The sequence below is a fragment of the Globicephala melas genome, chromosome 21 (assembly GCF_963455315.2).
Source record: "Globicephala melas chromosome 21, mGloMel1.2, whole genome shotgun sequence".
Classification (NCBI taxonomy): domain Eukaryota; kingdom Metazoa; phylum Chordata; class Mammalia; order Artiodactyla; family Delphinidae; genus Globicephala; species Globicephala melas.
The window spans coordinates 34,328,644-34,349,760 of record NC_083334.1 but is presented as its reverse complement, the minus strand read 5'-3'; the positions used below and the strand labels follow the sequence as shown (position 1 = coordinate 34,349,760).

General features: G+C 40.7%; 1 protein-coding gene across 3 annotated transcripts in view; it reads right to left on the bottom strand.

Annotated features, from left to right (window-relative positions):
• Window positions 1-21,117, bottom strand: part of PSD3 (pleckstrin and Sec7 domain containing 3) — a 499,749-nt gene that overhangs the window by 396,223 nt on the left and 82,409 nt on the right. The gene's annotated exons all lie outside the window — the stretch shown is intronic.

Genomic DNA, 21,117 nt, shown 5'->3' with positions numbered 1-21,117 from the left:
ATTAGTCTACTGTCTCTATTATAAGGTACATCTGAATGTTTAAGATTAACATAGAAAACAGAATCCAGGAAGACATAACATGAAAATAAATCCAAGTGAGCAGAGAGGACAGGTGTGCACACCAAGACTAGAAATAATGACAGTTATGCCAGAGCTTTATACTCTGAACATTGTTTTAAAAAAATAACAAAAATTCACTTGTAACTTATAAGAAATATATACACAGCCCTACTAGTAAGCTTGTAGGGAAACATACCTTACAAAAAGTGTGTATGTCTGAAACCTCCTGTTCAGTAAAGATATAATTTAAAATCACCTACAAACTCTCCAACTCTCCCAGGACTGCTTGGCAGGACGACCACAGTCAGTGGACCTGAGGGTCTGCATTGGTGAGGAGAGGGTGAGCCGTCTCAGAGTGCAGAACCACTGCGCCTTCTCTGCGCTACAGACTGTGTGGGGAGGCGGCGGGGGTGGAGGGTGGAGACCTGGAGGAGGAGAGACTGGGCAAGACGCTATTTACCTATAAAGCTACCCTGTCACCCTCCAAGTCACTCCCCACTGTGTTCCTGCTCCCCCACCAGCTGTGATGACAAGGAAAGAGCAGGAAACAGAACTGCAGCAGGTCTTGGTGTCAGTCCCTATTTACCCAGTGCTTACTACACAGCAGACACCCAATTAACTGTTTCATTTAACCCTTAAAATCTCCTAAGAAGTAAAGACCAGGTATACCTAAATATAAGGCAACCCAATGGACAAAAAGTCGTTGGCTACACTTTAAGGATGTACATTAAATAATCAAATAGCTTCTCATAATATTTTATGTTAATTGTGTACATATATAAAATAACATACTACATAAAACAATAAAAATACTTGCTCTGACTTACATTTCTAGGAATTATCAGAGTCAAGCTTTTCACATGCAATTGTCGTTAGAATCTTTGCTACCACCACAGTCTCATTTTCAGTTATATTACATCTTAGGTTCTGCTTTAAGTTGAGATACAGCAATTTTTAAAGCTGTGTGATGCTGTAGCTGGAAATTCTATCCTAATGCACAGAATCCATTCAGTGCTACACTCACTGTCTGACCTTTAAAAGTCACCTTTAAAAGCCAGTTTACAGTGACATCCAACACCTACAACTCCAGGATCATTTCTTCAGGTATAATTAATAAATGTGTGTTAAATTTGTTTCCTCCTCTTTGTTTAAACCTGTTTTAGTGATCTCTGTAAGCATCCCAACTAGAATTATCTGTAGTTATTTCAAGCTAATACGTATTCTCCAAAAGTTCTTTGTTATTCAAAAACAATCAAACATCCCTAATTCAGAAATGGTAAAAACTTGAATATAAAGCCACTCCTCCTTTTCTGATAATTTGGGGGTGTAGAGGATTTTTTTTTTAATTTTTTAAAATTTTACTGAAGCATAGTTGATTTACAATGCTGTGTTTAATTTCTGCTGTACAGCAAAGTGACTCAGTTATATGTATATGTATTCTTTTTCACATTCTTTTCCTTTATGGTTTAACACAGGCCACTGAATATAGTTCCCTGTGCTATACAGTAGGACCTTGTTGTTTATCCACCCTATTAGCAGTTTTTATCTGCTAATCCCAAACTCCCAGTCCCTCCCTCCCCCACTCCCCTCCCCCTTGGCAACCACAAGTCTGTTCTCTACATCTGTCTGTTTTTGTTTCGTAGATATGTTCATTTGTGTCATTTTTTAGATTTCACATACAAGTAATATCATATGGTATTTGTCTTTCTCTTTCTGACTTACTTCACTTAGTATGATAGTCTCTAGGTCCATCCATGCTGCTGCAAATGGCATTATTTCATTCTTTCTTATGGCTGAGTAATATTCCATTCCATATGTACCACATCTTCTTTATCCACTCATCTGTCGATGGACATTTAGGTTGTTTCCATGTCTTAGCTATTGTAAATAGTGCTGCTATGAACATAGGAGTGCATGTATCTTTACAAATTATAGTTTTGTCTGGGTATATGCCCAGAAGTGGGATTGCTGGATCTACGGTAGCTCTGCTTTTAGTTTTCTGAGGAACCTCCATACTATTTTCCAGAGTGGCTGCACCAATTTACACTCCCACCAAACAGTGTAAGAGGGTTCTCAGGGTATGGAGAATATTAACTCCTTTTTTACAGATAAGAGCATAGAGAGAGTTTAAGCCACCTGGCCAACATACAATTAGAAGATAAGAAGGGCAAGAAACATCCCTCAGATCAAATTAAAAAAAAAAAAAGAAGGAAAGGAATTTAGTTGGCAGCCCAAATGTGAGTCTAAGAAGAGCAGAAGGAAACAAAGCTTCTACTTCACACTGGGCTGTACTTCATTCCTGTCTTTTATTCTACCACAGTTTGGGAATTTAAACATTTTTCCCTTGTTGCGCATATTAACTTATTTACAATAATACTTATGTTATTTTCTATTATATATAAACCATGTAAACATCATTTATAATGAACATACAACGTGCCATTTAGTAATATAATTCAGTTACTGTTGACTACTCTGGTTATTCCCAATATTATCTTAGGTAGATTCTTATATTTACAACTGGCTAATTAATATTATTCAGAATGTAATCAAACTATAAGCCCCACTGACTCAAAGGAAACCTCCACGAAGTGAATGATTTGTATCTGTTTTGTTCACTGCTGTACCCCCATATCACTGAGATACCCAGGAAGCACAGATGTCAAACTGCAAAGTCAGGTTAAGATGGCATAAAACTCAGGTTGCATGTAACAGGCAAGGAGAATTTCTATGGTCAGTCAGGAAACTGCCATCCTCATGTATGGGGCCTGGGATGGAATCAGAACCCAAGGGTGCAAGAATAGCACTGGAGGAGAAAGAATGCTCCAGAGTCTTGGGCTAAAGGGGACACCATACGCAAAGGTAAAACTTGAAAGCAAATTCTAGGAGGAACTGAATCTTCTCCAAAGTAGAAAAGTCAATAATTATCCAAACGACATTGAAGTGGGCAACTGAAGTAGCCAGAGGGCCCTAGGATCTGTACTCATCAAGCCGATTTCTGGCTAGCCTTTAGTTAAATTAGGATTATAATTCTCTCTCCTATAAACTCCTTTATTTATTTGCCATTTCTTTTTATTTTCTTTCTTTCAGTAAGAGATTCTGTTCATAAACTCTCACCTTGTATCAGCTATGTTACAATAAAATGTAACATCCCACCCCTTGGCAGGGAAGCAGGACCACATGGACTCTAGATCCAGCCCTAAGAGCAGAGCGCAGTCCAGTCAGTCAAGGGATGGAAGGGTAGGAATTTCTTCTACAATCCCTCTCGTCCACTGGCTCGTGTGACAATATGCTACCCTAGTCGTTGTTCTATCGCTTCTGCCATTCTGCTATTTCCCCGGCTTCTGGCATTTCTTCTGCCCTTAAATTATAGGTTGTCCCAAAAATTGATTAGTTCTCAGCTCACTGCTCTTCTCACTTTGTATTCTTCACCTTCTAAAATGCAAGAGCTTGGAAGAAACATCTATCACCCAACAGACAAACTGGTATTGTGGCAAAAGTATTCTAAATGAGTTAATACACATAAAATACTTAAAACAGTGCCCAGCACTTAGGGAACAGTCAGTAAGATCTAGCTGATGTCACTACTATTACTACTGGGGATCGGCCTTTGTTCCATTACTTACCATGTGATTGGAACAAGTAATTTTGCCTTCCTGAGCCTCAGCTTTCATCTATTACTTTAAAAATTCTCACTAAAAGTCAACTTATCCAGCCTTTTGTACTCACTAAAATAAAAATTTGCAATTAATTTTCAACATAATTTGAACAATTAATTACAAGATGTTTACCTCACAGGGCTGTTGTAAGATTAAACTGAGAAGGTTGCCTGAAAAGTTAACTGAAAACTACAAAATTGTATTTGAAAGGAAGGCTCTGCCCTGATCATTCCAGGTTCCCAGATCTGACATCTGCCCTGAGCTTCAGTCCACCTCACACTTCCATTGACTGGAAGTGCTCGTCAGACGGAGACTACTATACAGGAAAAGGGAAAGATGTCAAGAATTTAGTTAATTCGGAAGAAAATGTAATTGGCCAGACCAGACCTCTGAGGCAAGGGTCTAGATTTGGACCGGGATGACAGAACAAGGAGAAAAAACAAAGTAACTCTAGACCAGTTTGTATCCTTTAATTACAAGCCTCAAGAAAGCCAAACAGAAAATAAATCTTACCAAGTTAAAGGTGTCAAGGCTACATTCCGATCTGTGTTGGCAAAAGAACCACCCAACTTATGATAATGACAACATAATAAGAAAAAAATACAAAGTAAACCACAGCCAGAAGCAGCTCACATACAGTCTAATTAGCTCACCTCTGGTGGAGGTCTCAGGAGTCTAGAAGGGATGTGTGTCTCAGGCTAAGAGTAGAAGGGAAGATTGTGAGTTTTGTCTGAAGAACTAACTTGAGCCAACATGCTCAAGAGAGCCTCTGGGAACTGCCCCGTGCTTCTCCCACAGACAGTGATCAAGTCGCTGGCATTTACAAGCCATGTGCTACACATCCACATTATTTCACCATGCAACCCACCGCCGTCACTCTTGGAAGGCACTACCAGGAAGAAGAAAAACTGGACTAAGGAAACAGATTCCCTCTTTCCTGGGACCCTGTAGGGGGAGTTCTGAGCAATTAAGGGCAGCCTACTCTCTGAATTATGCCTACCATTCCCGGAAAGTTGGGTCTGGCCAGAGAAGCAGAAAAAGCAAAGAGTCAATAACTTCTAACTACCTGACAGATGTATCGTCACACTCAACATGCCAAAACCATAGTGATGAACTTCCCTATAAAACTAGCTCCTATTTCAGATGCACCACTAACCCCTCCGGTCACTTCAGTGACATACTTTAGATCCTCATATATTCCCTCATATCTCCCCATATCGTCTCCAAGACTATTATTATTTTCTTAGAGTCTCACACATCTATCCCTCCATTTACATTCTTCTTATTACTATCTCTTCCTACAGTGGATACCATCTCTTCTCTAGCGTGCTTCAGGAATTAACTACTGGTCCTAAACAGCCTACCCACCTCAACACGAATTCATACCCTCCAATGCACTCTAGGCAACTTCACTAGATTAATCTTCCTAATACACTTTTCCGGTGGCATTGTTGTTACTACTGTCTACTACATACATTTCCTTCCCCCAAACAAAACAAAACAGAAATTTTAAATGGATCCCCAATGCAACTAAATTAAAGCTGTAATTCTTTAACTCAGGAGTCAGCAGACTTTTTCTGTAAAGGACCAAAGAGTAAATATTTTAAGCTTCATGGGCCATAAAGTCATGATGCAAACACTCAACTCTGCCACTGTAGAAAAAGTCGTCAGAGACGATGATAAATTAACCCATGGCTGTGTCCCAATAAAACGTCATCTACAAAGACAAGAAATGAGTACAAGGGCCATAGTTTGCCAACTCCTGCTTAACCCTGTTACTCAAGACCCTTAGCAATCTGGCCACTAACTACTCTCACCTTATTCCCATACTGCCATCTTGATGGCTCTGTATATTAGGTTTTTCTTTTCAAATATAACACATACCAAATAAATTAAGAATGTTATAAGAAAAGTACTAGTTTTACAAATTAAAATACTGAGAACAGAGTGGTTAAGCAGCTTCCAGCCAGGACTAGAAGCCAGGGAAAGAGCCACTACCCACTGCTGCCTCTCCATTGGTCAACTCAGTGTCCCCTTAAGGGGCAAAATCGCCTGTGGACCTTGCTTCAACCAGTTATTCCCTCCTCCCCAAACTCGGTCTTACCCATCTTTCAAGTCCCCGCTCAAATCCCCCTTCTCACTGAAGTCCTGCATGCTTGACCCAACTCACAGTGACCGTTCCCTCCTTTCTACTCTTAAAACATGTATTGCCTGCACTTTTCTTTGGGTCCTTATATACTCATGATTTCATACTGGCTTCCCAACCTACTTCTTATGTTACATTTTCTATAGACTAGACAAGTATCATAGTGTTCAGAAGTTAAAAGATATTCATTAATTCTTTACTAGGATGATGATGTTAACTTACAAGGTAATCCATGGATATATGAACCTAAAATAATTTTCATCACACCCCATATTTATAAAGATTATGTCAAGTGGTCTCTGTACAGTAAATATGTCAATTTAATGGGGAAAGAAACTAAAAGTGTAAATTAATCCCTTTGACCTTTCTGGTATGGGGTACATCTTGCAAAAACAATTATGACAATATATCAATAGATTCACTAATTCAAGTACTTAAAAGAGCTTACTTTATGGTAAACACCTCATTAATGTAGTTGATTTAGGGTAATAGTTGAATCTGTAGGACTAGGAAAATATAATCCTCAGAGAAGTGGTTCTTAACTTTTTTGGCATCATGGACCTCTTTGAGAAAGCTATGGATCCTCTCCCAATAAAAACATCCAGATAGGGGCTTCCCTGATGGCACAGTGGTTTAGAATCCGCCTGCCAATGCAGGGGACACGGGTTCAATCACTGGCCCGGGAACACCCCACATGCCGCGGAGCAACTAAGCCCGTGTGCCACAACTACTGAAGCCCGCATGCCTAGAGCCCGTGCTCTGCATCAAGAGAAGCCACAGGAATGAGAAGCCAGTGCACTGCAACAAAGAGTAGCCCCCGCTCGCCACAACTAGAGAAAGCCCGCGTGCAGCAGCAAGGACCCAACACAGCCAAAAAAAAAAAAAATCCAGATAAATATTCATACAAACTTCGCATTAAATGTCTGGGGGCTCACAGACGCTCTGAAGTTAAGAAATCCTCTCAGAGGGTCTCATGTTAAGCACTCACAGCCCTCACTCACCTAAGAAATTTTCCTTTTAATTCAAGTTATTCACATAAATTTCAATGCACCAAAAGGATCTGGCAGCAATGTTTTTTATTTTTACATTTTTATAGAGAAAACTCACACCCAAATTAGAAGATGTCAAAGATCATAAACAGCGGAAATGGGGAAATTTATGGTTAAGAGCAAATGGGTGGGAGGGGAGAGGGGAAATATCAGCAATGACAGAGATTTCAATTTCACTTCACTGCCTGCAAGGAAAACTTGGTGGCCTGGACACACGTCCACGCTGGAGGAGCATCAGCCCGGGCTCCTAGGGTAGCACACGTCACCATAAGACCTCGCACAGCAGAAATGGCAATTTCACATCCTAAAACACTCATGCTAAGAAAATCAGCATGAGCAACTAATTATAAAATGTCCTTTAAAACTCAAATTCGGGGGACTTCCCTGGTGGCACAGTGGTTAAGAATCTGCCTGTCAATGCAGGGGACACGGGTTCAATCCCTGGTCCGGGAAGATCCCACATGCCGCGGAACAACTAAGCCCGTGTGCCACAGGTACTGAACCTGCACTCTAGGGCCCACGAGCCACAACTACTGAGCCCACGCACCACAACTGCTGAGGCCCACACGCCTAGAGCCTGTGCTCAGCAACAAGAGAAGCTACTCCAATGAGAAGTCCGTGCACCGCAACAAAGAGTAGCCCCCGCTCGCCGCAACTAGAGAAAGCCCATGCACAGCAACAAAGACCCAACACAGCCATAAATAAATAATTTTTTTAAATAAATAAAACTCAAATTCAGAAATAAAAATGAGTTCCTAAAATAAATACCAGTGGAGTAACACACACACACTGTGAATGCAACAGCACATAAGTGACAAACACAATAATATTAATGATACATACATAGCTGCTGAATTCTAATTCCCTTTCATTTAATCTTTTTATTTAAAACAAATTTGTTAAATGTATTGCTAAACAGGATTTAATTTTTATGTCTTTTGTGCTGAGCATATGACAATGAAAGCAAGATGTCACAAAAATCTAAATTTTAAGATTGAAAATAAAATGGTTAAAATCAAACTATCTGTAGAAGTAACCCACTCTGATAGGTAAATTTATGAATATGGAATTTCAAAAACAGCCAAATTCCAATCAAGGTAACCAGGTATAGTCTCAGTCACATTTAGTGAAAGAAAAACCTGTAAATAAATTTGAGCCTTTCAGAATGACTGGTTCAATAACAGAGGCAGACTCTAAGGTACAGCGGGGACCCCCCCAAAGAAAGGGTCATCAATCAAACTGATAGGGATTAAATAAAGCTTCTCAAGACATACACTTCCAATGGCAACTTGCTGAACTGATTTAAGGTCTTCCACGATCACATCTTAATCCATTTCTCTACCTAAGCCAGTTTTCTGCCGTCCTCCACAACATCACTCTCATCTCCTCCTAGAACAGAACATCCTGCCTATTCTTTCCATATATTCAAATACTACCTACCCTGCCAGGCACAGAACAAACGAACATCCCTCCTAGAAGCCTCTGAGTGTGCCTTCATACCCTGCTGTGCTCTCCCTCTACTGTACCTAATATGATGACCACACACCCCTGACCTCCCAGGCTGCTCCTGATCTCAATAGTCTGTCTCCTGATAAGAACATATGTCTATCTCCATGCAGGATCATTAGCATGGAATCAGTCATCTGTTCATGAGACTTATACTAATTATCTGGCACTCAATCACACATCATCATCTATTTAATGGCTCCTAGTGTGAATGTTATCTTGCCTATAAGTTCATAAGTTTCTCATAAGCAGTGATTAGCAGAATTGGCTACATAGCAAATACTCAGTAACTATCTGTAGAAATTAATTAAATGTATTAAACAAGAAAAACTTATTTCCTGCCCCTTCTCTTCTCCCCCACTATACCTAGATATGAGAACCAAACCTATACAAATCTCAGTTCCCAAAAAATTCTGGGGAGCCTCGCACCAAAAAAAAAAAAAAAAGAATCTCTAATCATTTTTCCTTTAACCAGAAAATTAAAACAGGTTCTTAATATTCTTTCTTTCATTCTATTCATTTTGATCAGAGTTCCCCATGCAGTTATTCCAAGGACAGCTAAGGGGCCCAATTTAAGATATTTAACAATCTGTCATTGGAAGGGCGAGCTCTCTAAATTGCTTTTCCGGGTACAGCTGGATAGTGCACTAAGTGGTCCCTACTCATTTGCTAGACTCCCTTTTAACCAACAGAAACATTTTTTTAAAATAGTTTGCAATGTTCCTGGTGTACTGAAATAAAAGTTAAGATTTGACCCTGTCCTCAATGATACCACTGTTTGTATCAGTGAAGTAAGGCTGACTGAATACTTCAATATGAACAGCATGAGCACAACAAGGAACAGAAACTTTCAGGAAGGCAGAGACAACGTAGCTATGGATGAAAGAGTGCTGGGTCTTGCTCACTGTTATTTGGTATGTTGCCAAGAAATCTTCTCTAATTCTACAATGTTGAATGCAAACAGAAATTTATGTTTCAGTGTTTTATGTATTTTTTACTTCTGTCATCTTCCTCACATAATTTCCCTCTGCTCGGATGTGGGAAGTGCGTTGTTGAAAGTTTCACTGCAAAGTAAAGGGGCAGCTGGGTGCTCTGATTACAGTGGGTAAAGAATTTAAATGCTTCAGTATTCTGAGATTTGGAGGACTGCCCATCTAGAGCCTGCTTTCCTCCTAATTTAATGGCCCTGTCCTCAGCACCCTAATGCTGTCAAGTGAAAGGAGCAGGTACTAAATAATCCGGTGCCTCAGGCCACACCTGCTTTCCCTGCCAAAGGAAAAATAACAAGGAGCTGTTGTGCTGATCAACATCCCTCAAGAGAGAATGAGCTGGATAAGACCTGGGAAATCATATTGACCAACAGTTTAATTTTTTTTTTTAAGCAGAGAAATTGTGCCTTCAAATGATGTCTGACATAGAAGCCCAATATGTACAACAGATAAGAGGGGGAGCCTTTAGTTGACTGGAGTGGGGCATGGATTCATACCACCATCTCCTCATTCCCCAACCTTCAGGGAGACACAAAGACCTTGGTTTAAAGATTTTTTTAAAAAGTGGAGCTAGGAAAGTCAATTACTCAATATCATACTACCAATTAATGACAAAGTCAGAATTACAGCCCACTTTCACCTGAAGTTAGTAGGCTGGCAATTGGGGTACAGTGGCATCTCACTCTGATTCTTTGTGATACTGTAGGATGTGGTGGGAAGACTTGGGCTCTGAAGTCACACTCGAGTGGACATGCCAGTTCCACAACTTACTTGCTGTGTAACCTGAGGTTAAATTATTTAAGCCTTACTGGGGACCTAGCATCAGAGGACTCCTCTGAGGTCTAAAGAATAGCTAACATAAAAATTTCCTAGCAGAGTATCTGTTACGTAGTAAGTGTGTGTGTATACATATATAAAACAAACAGAGAACTCAGGATTGAACCAAAAAACTAATAAAAATATCCCACTCACTTTGTCAGCCATAATTTAACACAGGACAAACAAATACAACAACTAAAAAACTATCAGTTAAGAAACAGCCAATTTAGGACCTTCCACATTAGTCTTTCAATTATTACAGTAGTAGTGACTTCTTCAGAAGTTTCTGCAAAATTTACGTATAAGAAAAACAGAACACTCCAGACTAGCTTTCATATGTGTGTGTGTGTATATGTATATATACATATATATAAAAATATATATATGTATTTTTTTTTGCAGTACACGGGCCTCTCAGTGCTGTGGCCTCTCCCATTGCGGAGCACAGGATCTGGACGCACAGGCTCAGCAGCCATGGATCATATATTATTTTAATGCATCTTATATTCAAGCATTATAATTATCAGAGGCATACCAAAATGTCCATCTGAGAGTATGGGTGGTTAACATTTCTATTTCAACCACATGAATGTTTTTGCATGAAAATTCCAAATCTTTAATTTCATAACATCATAATGAGATTAAAGCATCACATATTTAAGGCATATTTGTACACCACTGGAATTTTTATAAACCTTCAGATTAGATTAAGCAGAAAGAACAAAAGTATATTAATTGACCTCCAAAACAAATGTAAAAGAAATCTGTAGCAGGAAAAGGAAACAGCACTTGACAATTTGAGAACTGCTACTAAAAAAGTGTCGCGACTTCCGGGAAGATGGTGGAAGAGTAAGACGCGGAGATCACCTTCCTCCCCACAGATACACCAGAAATACATCTACACGTGGAACAACTACTACAGAACACCTACTGAACGCTGGCAGAAGACCTCAGACCTCCCAAAAGTCAAGAAACCCCCCACGTAACTGGGTAGGGCAAAAGAAAAAAGAATAAACATGGGTAGGGCAAAAGAAAAAAGAATAAACAGAGACAAAAGGATAGGGACGGGACCTGCACCAGTGGGAGGGAGGTGTGAAGGAGGAAAAATGTCCACACACTAGGAAGCCCCTTCGTGGGCGGAGACTGCGGACGGCGGAGTGGGGGACATACGGAGCCGCGGAGGAGAGCACAGCAACAGGGGTGTGGAAGACAAGGCGGAGAGATTCCCGCACAAAGGATCGGTGCTGACCGGCACTCACCAGCCCGAGAGGCTTGTCTGCTCACCCGCCGCCGAAGCGGGCGGGGCTGGGAGCTGAGGCTCGGGCTTCGGTCGGAGCGCAGGGAGAGGACTGGGGTTGGCAGCGTGAACACAGCCTGAAGGGCGTTAGTGCGCCACGGCTGGCCAGGAGGGAGTCCGGGGAAAAGTCTGGACCTGCCGAAGAGACAAGAGACTTTTTCTTCCCTCTTTATTACCTGGTGCCCGAGGAGAGGGGATTAAGAACGATGCTTAAAGGAGCTCCAGAGACGGGCGCGAGCCGCGGCTAAAAGCGCGGACCCCAGAGACAGACATGAGACGCTAAGGCTGCTGCTGCCGCCACCAAGAAGCCTGTGTGCAAGCACAGGTCACTCTCCACACCCCCCTTCCAGGGAGCCTGTGCAGCCCGCCACTACCAGGGTCCCGTGATCCAGGGACAACTCCCCCGGGAGAACGCACGGCGCGACTCAGGCTGGTGCAACATCACGCCGGCCTCTGCCGCCACAGCCTCGCCCTGCACTCCATGACCCTCCCTACCCCCGGCCTGAGTGAGCCACAGCCTCCGAATCAGCGGCTCCTTTAACCCCATCCTGTCTGAGCAAAGAACAGACGCCCCAGCAACCTACACGCACAGGTGGGGCCAAATCCAAAGCTGAGCCCCTGTGAGCTGTGAGAACAAAGAAGAGAAAGGGAAATCTCTCCCAGCAGTCTCAGAAGCAGCGGATTAAAGCTCCACAATCAACTTGATGAACCCTGCATCTGTGGAATACCTGAATAGACAACGAATCATCCCAAATTAAGGAGGTGGACTTTGAGAACAAGATTTATTATTTTTTCCACTTTTCCTTTTTTTGTGAGTGTGCATGTGTATGCTTCTGTGTGAGATTTTGTCTGTATAGCTTTGCTTCCACCATTTGTTCCAGAGTTCTGTCTGTTTTTGTTTTGTTTTTTTAAACTTTTTTCTTAATTTTTATTTTAATAACTTTATTTTATTTTACTTTATCTTTGTTCTTTCTTTCCTTCCTTCCCTCCTTTAGACAATGAATCATCCCAAATTGAGGAAGTGGACTTTGAGAGCAAGATTTATGATTTTTTCCCCTTTTCCTCTTTTTGAGTATGTGTATGCTTCTGTGTGAGATTTTGTCTCTATAGTCTTGCTTCCACCATTTGTTCCACGGTTCTATCCATCCGTTTTTTTTGTTTTTTGGTTTTCCTCTTAATAATTATGTTTTTTATTTTAATAACTTTATTATATTTTATCTTTATTTTATTTTACTTTATCGTCTTTTTTCCTTCCTTCCCTCCTTCCTTCCTCCCTCCCTCCCTCCTTTCCTTCTTTCTTTCTTTCTTTCTTTTCTTCTTCTACTAATTCTTTCTTTCTACTTTTTCTCCCTTTTCTTCTGAGCCATGTGGATGAAAGGCTCTTGGTGCTGCAGCCAGGAGTTAAGTGCTGTGCCTCTGAGGTGGGAGAGCCAACTTCAGGACACTGGTCCACAAGAGACCTCCCAGCTCCACATAATATCAAATGGCGAAAATCTCCCAGAGATCTCCATCTCAACACCAGCACCCAGCTGCACTAACGACCAGCAAGCTACACTGCTGGACATCCTATGCCAAACAACTAGCAAGACAGGAACACAACCCCACCCATTAGCAGAGAGGCTGCCTAAAATCATAATAACTCGACAGACACCCCAAAACACACCACCAGACGTGGACCTGCCCACCAGAAAGACAAGATCCAGCCTCATCCACCACAACACAGGCACTAGTACCCTCCACCAGGAAGCCTACACAACCCACTGAACCAACCTTAGCCACTGGGGACAGACACCAAAAACAACGGGAACTACAAACCTGCAGCCTGCAAAAAGAAGACCCCAAACACAGTAAGATAAGCAAAATGAGAACACAGAAAAACACACAGCAGATGAAGGAGCAAGATAAAAACCCACCAGACCTAACAAATGAAGAGGAAATAGGCAGTCTACCTGAAAAAGAATTCAGAATAATGATAGTAAAGATGATCCAAAATCTTGGAAATAGAATAGACAAAATTCAAGAAACATTTAACAAGGACCTAGAGGAACTAAAGATGAAACAAACAATGATGAACAACACAATAAATGAAATGAAAAATACTCTAGATGGGATCAATAGCAGAATAACTAAGGCAGAAGAACGGATAAGTGACCTGGAAGATAAAATAGTGGAAATAACTACTGCAGAGCAGAATAAAGAAAAAAGAATGAAAAGAACTGAGGACAGTCTCAGAGACCTCTGGGACAACATTAAATGCACCAACATTCGAATTATAGGGGTTCCAGAAGAAGAGAAAAAGAAAGGGACTGAGAAAATATTTGAAGAGATTATAGTTGAAAACTTCCCTAATATGGGAAAGGAAATAGTCAATCAAGTCCAGGAAGCACAGAGAGTCCCATACAGGATAAATCCAAGGAGAAATACACCAAGACACATATTAATCAAACTGTCAAAAATTAAATACAAAGAAAACATATTAAAAGCAGCAAGGGAAAAACAACAAATAACACACAAGGGAATCCCCATAAGGTTAACAGCTGATCTTTCAGCAGAAACTCTGCAAGCCAGAAGGGAGTGGCAGGACATATTGAAAGTGATGAAGGAGAAAAACCTGCAACCAAGATTACTCTACCCAGCAAGGATCTCATTCAGATTTGATGGAGAAATTAAAACCTTTACAGACAAGCAAAAGCTGAGAGAGTTCAGCACCACCAAACCAGCTCTAAAACAACTGCTAAAGGAACTTCTCTAGGCAAGAAACACAAGAGAAGGAAAAGACCTACAATAATTATCGATATGTATGTTCCTATTCCCATTTTTTTAACAAATTGAGAAAATGGGAATAGGAACATACATATCGATAATTACCTTAAATGTAAATGGACTAAATGCTCCCACCAAAAGACACAGATTGGCTGAATGGATACAAAAACAAGACACATATATTTGCTGTCTACAAGAGACTCACTTCAGACCTAGAGACACATAGAGACTGAAAGTAAGGGGATGGAAAAAGATATTTCATGCAAATGGAAACCAAAAGAAAGCTGGAGTAGCAATTCTCATATCAGACAAAATAGACTTTCAAATAAAGACTATTAGAAGAGACAAAGAAAGACACTAAATAATGATCAAGGGATCAATCCAAGATGAAGATATAACAATTGTAAATATTTATGCACCCAACATAGGAGCACCTCAATACATAAGGCAAATACTAACAGCCATAAAAGGGGAAATCGACAGTAACACATTCACAGTAGGGGACTTTAACACCCCACTTTCACCAATGGACAGATCATCCAAAATGAAAATAAATAAGGAAACACAAGCTTTAAATGATACATTAAACAAGATGGACTTAATTGATATTTATAGGACATTCCATCCAAAAACAACAGAATACACATTTTTCTCTAGTGCTCATGGAACATTCTCCAGGATAGATCATATCTTGGGTCACAAATCAAGCCTTGGTAAATTTAAGAAAATTGAAATTGTATCAAGTATCTTTTCCGACCACAATGCTATGAGACTAGATATCAATTACAGGAAAAGATCTGTAAAAAATACAAACACATGGAGGCTAAACAATACACTACTTGATAACGAAGTGATCACTGAAGAAATCAAAGAGGAAATCAAAAAATACCTAGAAACAAACGACAATGGAGACACGACGACCCAAAATCTATGGGATGCAGCAAGAGCAGTTCTAAGAGGGAAGTTTATAGCAATACAATCCTACCTTAAGAAACAGGAAACATCTCGAATAAACAACCTAACCTTGCACCTAAAGCAATTAGAGAGAGAAGAACAAAAAACCCCAAAGTTAGCAGAAGGAAAGAAATCATAAAAATCAGATTAGAAATAAATGAAAAAGAAATGAAGGAAACGATAGCAAAGATCAATAAAACTAAAAGCTGGTTCTTTAAGAAGATAAACAAAATTGATAAAGCATTAGCCAGGCTCATCAAGAAAAAAAGGAAGAAGACTGAAATCAATAGAATTAGAAATGAAAAAGGAGAAGTAACAACTGACACTGCAGAAATACAAAAGATCAGAGATTACTACAAGCAACTCTATGCCAATAAAATGGACAACCTGGAAGAAATGGACAAATTCTTAGACAGGCACAACCTGCCAAGACTGAATGAGGAAGAAATAGAAAATATGAACAGACCAATCACAAGCACTGAAATTGAAACTATGATTAAATATCTTCCAACAAACAAAAGCCCAGGACCAGATGGCTTCACAGGCGAATTCTATCAAACATTTAGAGAAGAGCTAACACCTATCCTTCTCAAACTCTTCCAAAATATAGCAGAGGGAGGAACACTCCCAAACGCATTCTATGAGGCCACCATCACCCTGATACCAAAACCAGACAAGGATGTCACAAAGAAAGAAAACTACAGGCCAATATCGCTGATGAACATAGATGCAAAAATCCTCAACAAAATACTAGCAAACAGAATCCAACAGCACATGAAAAGGATCATACACCATGATCAAGTGGGGTTTATTCCAGTAATGCAAGGATTCTTCAATATACGCAAATCAATCAACATGATACACCATATTAACAAATTGAAGGAGAAAAACCATATGATCAACTCAATAGATGCAGAGAAAGCTTTTGACAAAATTCAACACCCATTTATGATAAAAACCCTGCAGAAAGTAGGCATAGAGGGAACTTTCCTCAACATAATAAAGGCCATATATGACAAACCCACAGCCAACATTGTCCTCAATGGTGAAAAACTGAAAGCATTTCCACTAAGATCAGGAACAAGACAAGGTTGCCCACTCTCACCACTCTTATTCAACACAGTTTTGGAAGTTTTAGCCACAGCAATCAGAGAAGAAAAGGAAATAAAAAGAATCCAAATCGGAAAAGAAGAAGTAAAGCTGTCACTATTTGCAGATGACATGATACTATACATAGAGAATCCTAAAGATGCTACCAGAAAACTACTAGAGCTAGTCAATGCATTTGTTAAAGTAGCAGGATACAAAATTAATGCACAGAAATCTCCTGCATTCCTATACACTAATGATGAAAAATCTGAATGAGAAATTAAAGAAGCACTCTCATTTACCATTGCAACAAAAAGAATAAAAATAAAATATCTAGGAATAAACCTACCTAAGGAGACAAAAGACCTGTAGGCAGAAAATTATAACACACTGATGAAAGAAATTAAAGATTATACAAATAGATGGAGAGATATACCATGTTCTTGGATTGGAGGAATCAACATTGTGAAAATGAATCTACTACCCAAAGCAATCTACAGATTCAATGCAATCCCTATCAAACTACCACTGGCATTTTTCACAGAACTAGCACAAAAAATTTCACAATGTGTATGGAAACACAAAAGACCCCGAATAGCCAAAGCAATCTTGAGAACAAAAAACGGAGCTGGAGGAATCAGGCTTCCTGACTTCAGACTACACTACAAAGCTACAGTAATCAATAGAGTATGGTACTGGCACAAAAACAGAAATATAGATCAATGGAACAGGATAGAAAGCCCAGAGATAAACCGATGCACATATGGTCACCTTATCTTTGATAAAGGAGGCAGGAATGTACAGTGGAGAAAGGACAGCCTCTTCAATAAGAGGTGCTGGGAAAACTGGACAACTACATGTAAAAGTATGAGATTAGATCACTCCCTAACACCATACACAAAAATAAGCTCAAAATGGATTAAAGACCTAAATGTAAGGCCGGACACTATCAAACTCTTAGAGGAAAACATAGGCAGGACACTCTATGACATAAATCACAGCAAGGTCCTTTTTGACCCACCTCCTTAGAGAAATGGAAATAAAACAAAAATAAACAAATGGGACCTAATGAAACTTCAAAGCTTTTGCACAGCAAAGGAAACCATAAACAAGACCAAAAGACAACCCTCAGAATGGGAGAAAATATTTGCAAATGAAGCAACTGACAAAGGATTAATCTCCAAAATTTATAAGCAGCTCATGCAGCTTGATAACAAAAAAACAAACAACCCAATCCAAAAATGGGCAGAAGACCTAAATAGATATTTCTCCAAAGAAGATATACAGACTGCCAACAAACACATGAAAGAATGCTCAACATCACTAATCATTAGAGAAATGCAAATTAAAACTACAATGAGATATCATCTCACACCAGTCAGAATGGCCATCATCAAAAAATCTAGACACAATAAATGCTGGAGAGGGTGTGGAGAAAAGGGAACCCTCTTGCACTGTTGGTGGGAATGTAAATTGGTACAGCCACTGTGGAGAACAGTATGGAGGTTCCTTAAAAAACTACAAATAGAACTACCATATGACCCAGCAATCCCACTACTGGGCATATACCCTGAGAAAACCACAATTCAAAAAGAGTCATGTACCAGACTGTTCATTGCAGCTCTATTTACAATAGCCCGGAGATGGAAACAACCGAAGTGTCCATCATCGGATGAATGGATAAAGAAGATGTGGCACATATATACAATGGAATATTACTCAGCCATAAAAAGAAACGAAATTGAGCTATTTGTAATGAGGGGGATAGACCAGAGTCTGTCATACAGAGTGAGGTAAGTCAGAAAGAGAGAGACAAATACCGTATGCTAACACATATATATGGAATTTAAGAAAAAAAAATGTTATGAAGAACCTAGGGGTTAAACAGGAGTAAAGACACACACTTACTAGAGAATGGACTTGAGGATATGGGGAGGGGGAAGGGTAAACTGTGACAAAGCGAGAGAGAGGCATGGACATATATACACTACCAAACGTAAGGTAGATAGCTAGTGGGAAGCAGCTGCATAGCACAGGGAGATCAGCTCAGTGCTTTGTGACCGCCTGGAGGGGTGGGATAGGGAGGGTGGGAGGGAGGGAGACGCAAGAGGGAAGAGATATGGGAACATATGTATATATATAACTGATTCATTTTGTTGTGAAGCAGAAACCTAACACACCATTGTAAAGCAATTATACTCCAATTAAGATGTTTAAAAAAAAAAGAGGGAAGAGATATGGGAACATATGTATATGTATAACTGATTCACTTTGTTATAAATCAGAACTAACACACCATTGTAAAGCAATTATACTCCAATAAAGATGCAAAAAAATAAACAATCAAAAAATAAATAAATAAATAAAAATAAAAAAGTGTCACAAACTGCGTCCACCAGAGGGAAGTGTTGTCTAACTATCAGCAGAACCTAAACATAGAATTTTGTACAAAAAAAATTCGATTTGGCCAACCCAACAATTTCTTTCCAAGCTTTCAGGAAAAAACATATATATACTTATTGAAGGAAAATGCAGAAATCTGCCATTAGGTATCTGTAAATCAGGTTAAAATGATACCGTAAAATACAGTACACCTTTCAAAATCACTTGTGCCTGTGAACTTGTCATACCTTTAGATGTAGGACTGTCCTAAATGGAACAAAGAATCATCATGTTGGGACTTCCCTGGTGGCGCAGTAGTTAGGAATCCGGCTGCCAATGCAGGGGACACAGGTTCGAGCCCTGGTTCAGGAAGATCCCACTTGCCACTGAGCAACTAAGCCTGTGCGCAACGACTACTGAGCCTGTGCTCTAGAGCCCGCAAGCCACAACTACTGAGCCCGTGTGCCACAACTACTGAAGCCTACGCACCTAGAGCCCGCGCTCTGCAACAAGAGAAGCCACCGCAATGAGAAGCCCGCGCACCGGAATGAAGAGTAGCCCCGGCTCGCCGCAACTAGAGAAAGTCCACACGCAGCAACAAAGACCCAACACAGCCAAAAATAAATTAAAAACAAAAAAAAACATCATGTCCAGCTCCACCTGACCAAGGCCGCTGCAGTCCTAAGCAGTCCCCCATCCTCACTCACAGCCTGATGCTAAAGCTCAAAGAAGGGGGTGAACAGTGGCAGTTGGGACCCTAATTTCATCACATTTTTTAAACCATTTCATGTTTCTCAAGGCACACTAGTCCTTGTATTAAATAGCTACCCCTCTCTGCCCATAAAAACATTCTCACTTAGCAATAAATATATACAGAATTTTAGCTTGAGAGACCTAGTTACTGCCCTATCACAGTGACAAAAACCCAAAGTGGGCTGCCAAGGGGGAAGGGGGGGCACAGGATATGCAGACTCTACTCCTAGAGATCAGCTCAGCAGCCATCTACCCTGAGTGATTTTGACAGTCATTATGATCATTTTGAATCATGCTGTTGATCTAAACAACTTTACACATATACACACACCCATATCTGATACATATCGACAGAAATACTGAAACACACAAACATCTATTTCTCTATTTTACTGCATTCAATCACCTCTTAATTGCTAGACACTTCAGCCTTTATTTACTGGGCCCAATTATTCCCTTCTTATTACAATCTTTTCCCTCTTATTTCCCAATATCTTTCTGTTCTGCTTTTCCTTCTATCTCCCTGGCTCATCATCCTGAATTCCTTTTAAACACCCTTTAAATATTTATCTTCTTCAAGGTGCCACTTGCAGTCTTCCCATGGTGCACATGTTCCCTGGGCAATACATCCACTTCCAAAGTCTCTTCTCCCTGGAGGAGCCACACACACCCCCTGCCCACCGGACATCCCTACATGAAAATGCCAGTGTCCGAAACCCAGCATAGTGGGCTGTCACCATTCTCCTTACCACCCCAAACCTGCTCCTCCTTCCAGCCTGTACCTTGTTGAAAGGCACCACCATCCACCCAGCTGCCCAAAGCAGAACCACCCTCAGTGCCTCCCTCTTTCCTCCTTTCCACACCCCATCAGGTGCCGAGAGCAGCGCCTCCCTCTCTGCACTCTGCCTTCCTCCCTGTTGCCACTGCCTCAGCCCCATCATCATCATGAGCCCCTTGCATCCCCGTACTACTCTCTGTGGCAATCACACAGGTGGTCTGAGCCCACTGCCCACCTCCCCTGCCTTACAAACAGAACGCCCAATTCTTAGCTGGGCACATGGCTAAAGATTACATTTTCTGCATTTTCCATGGCACCACACTATAAGCAATGAGCTGTAACTGAAAATGTTCTGTGGTAAGGATATTCTCCAAAATATCCTTAAAGTACAGATGACACGTGCCCCTTTGCCCTTCTGATTGCCCTCTTCCTCTTCTGTGCTCTCGAGAATTGCCTGGAACTCAACCAACCACATTAGAAGATGAGAAATGTTTAAAGGATGGCAGACCAAATAGCCCACAGGAGTGTGGCTCATTTGACACTGTAGAACCACCGCCCGAGCTCTCTATCATCTGTCTGGATCCCTTTCACGGAAGAGAAGAGTAAACTTGTATTTTCTTTAAGCCACAGGGGGGTGTGTGCGCGCGCATGTGAGCGTGTGTGTGCTGTGTGTGCCTGTGTTGCGCATGCACGTGCATGTGTGCGCTGTATGTGCGTGTGTGTGTGTACGTGTGTGTGTGCATGTGTGTGCGCGCACGCACCTTCCTAACAAGGCACACTGCTTCCAATCTCACTTCTCCATAACTGCAATCCAATCTCCACACTGCTTTCAGACTGATTCCCTAAATCCCAAACATAAAGAATCAATCCATT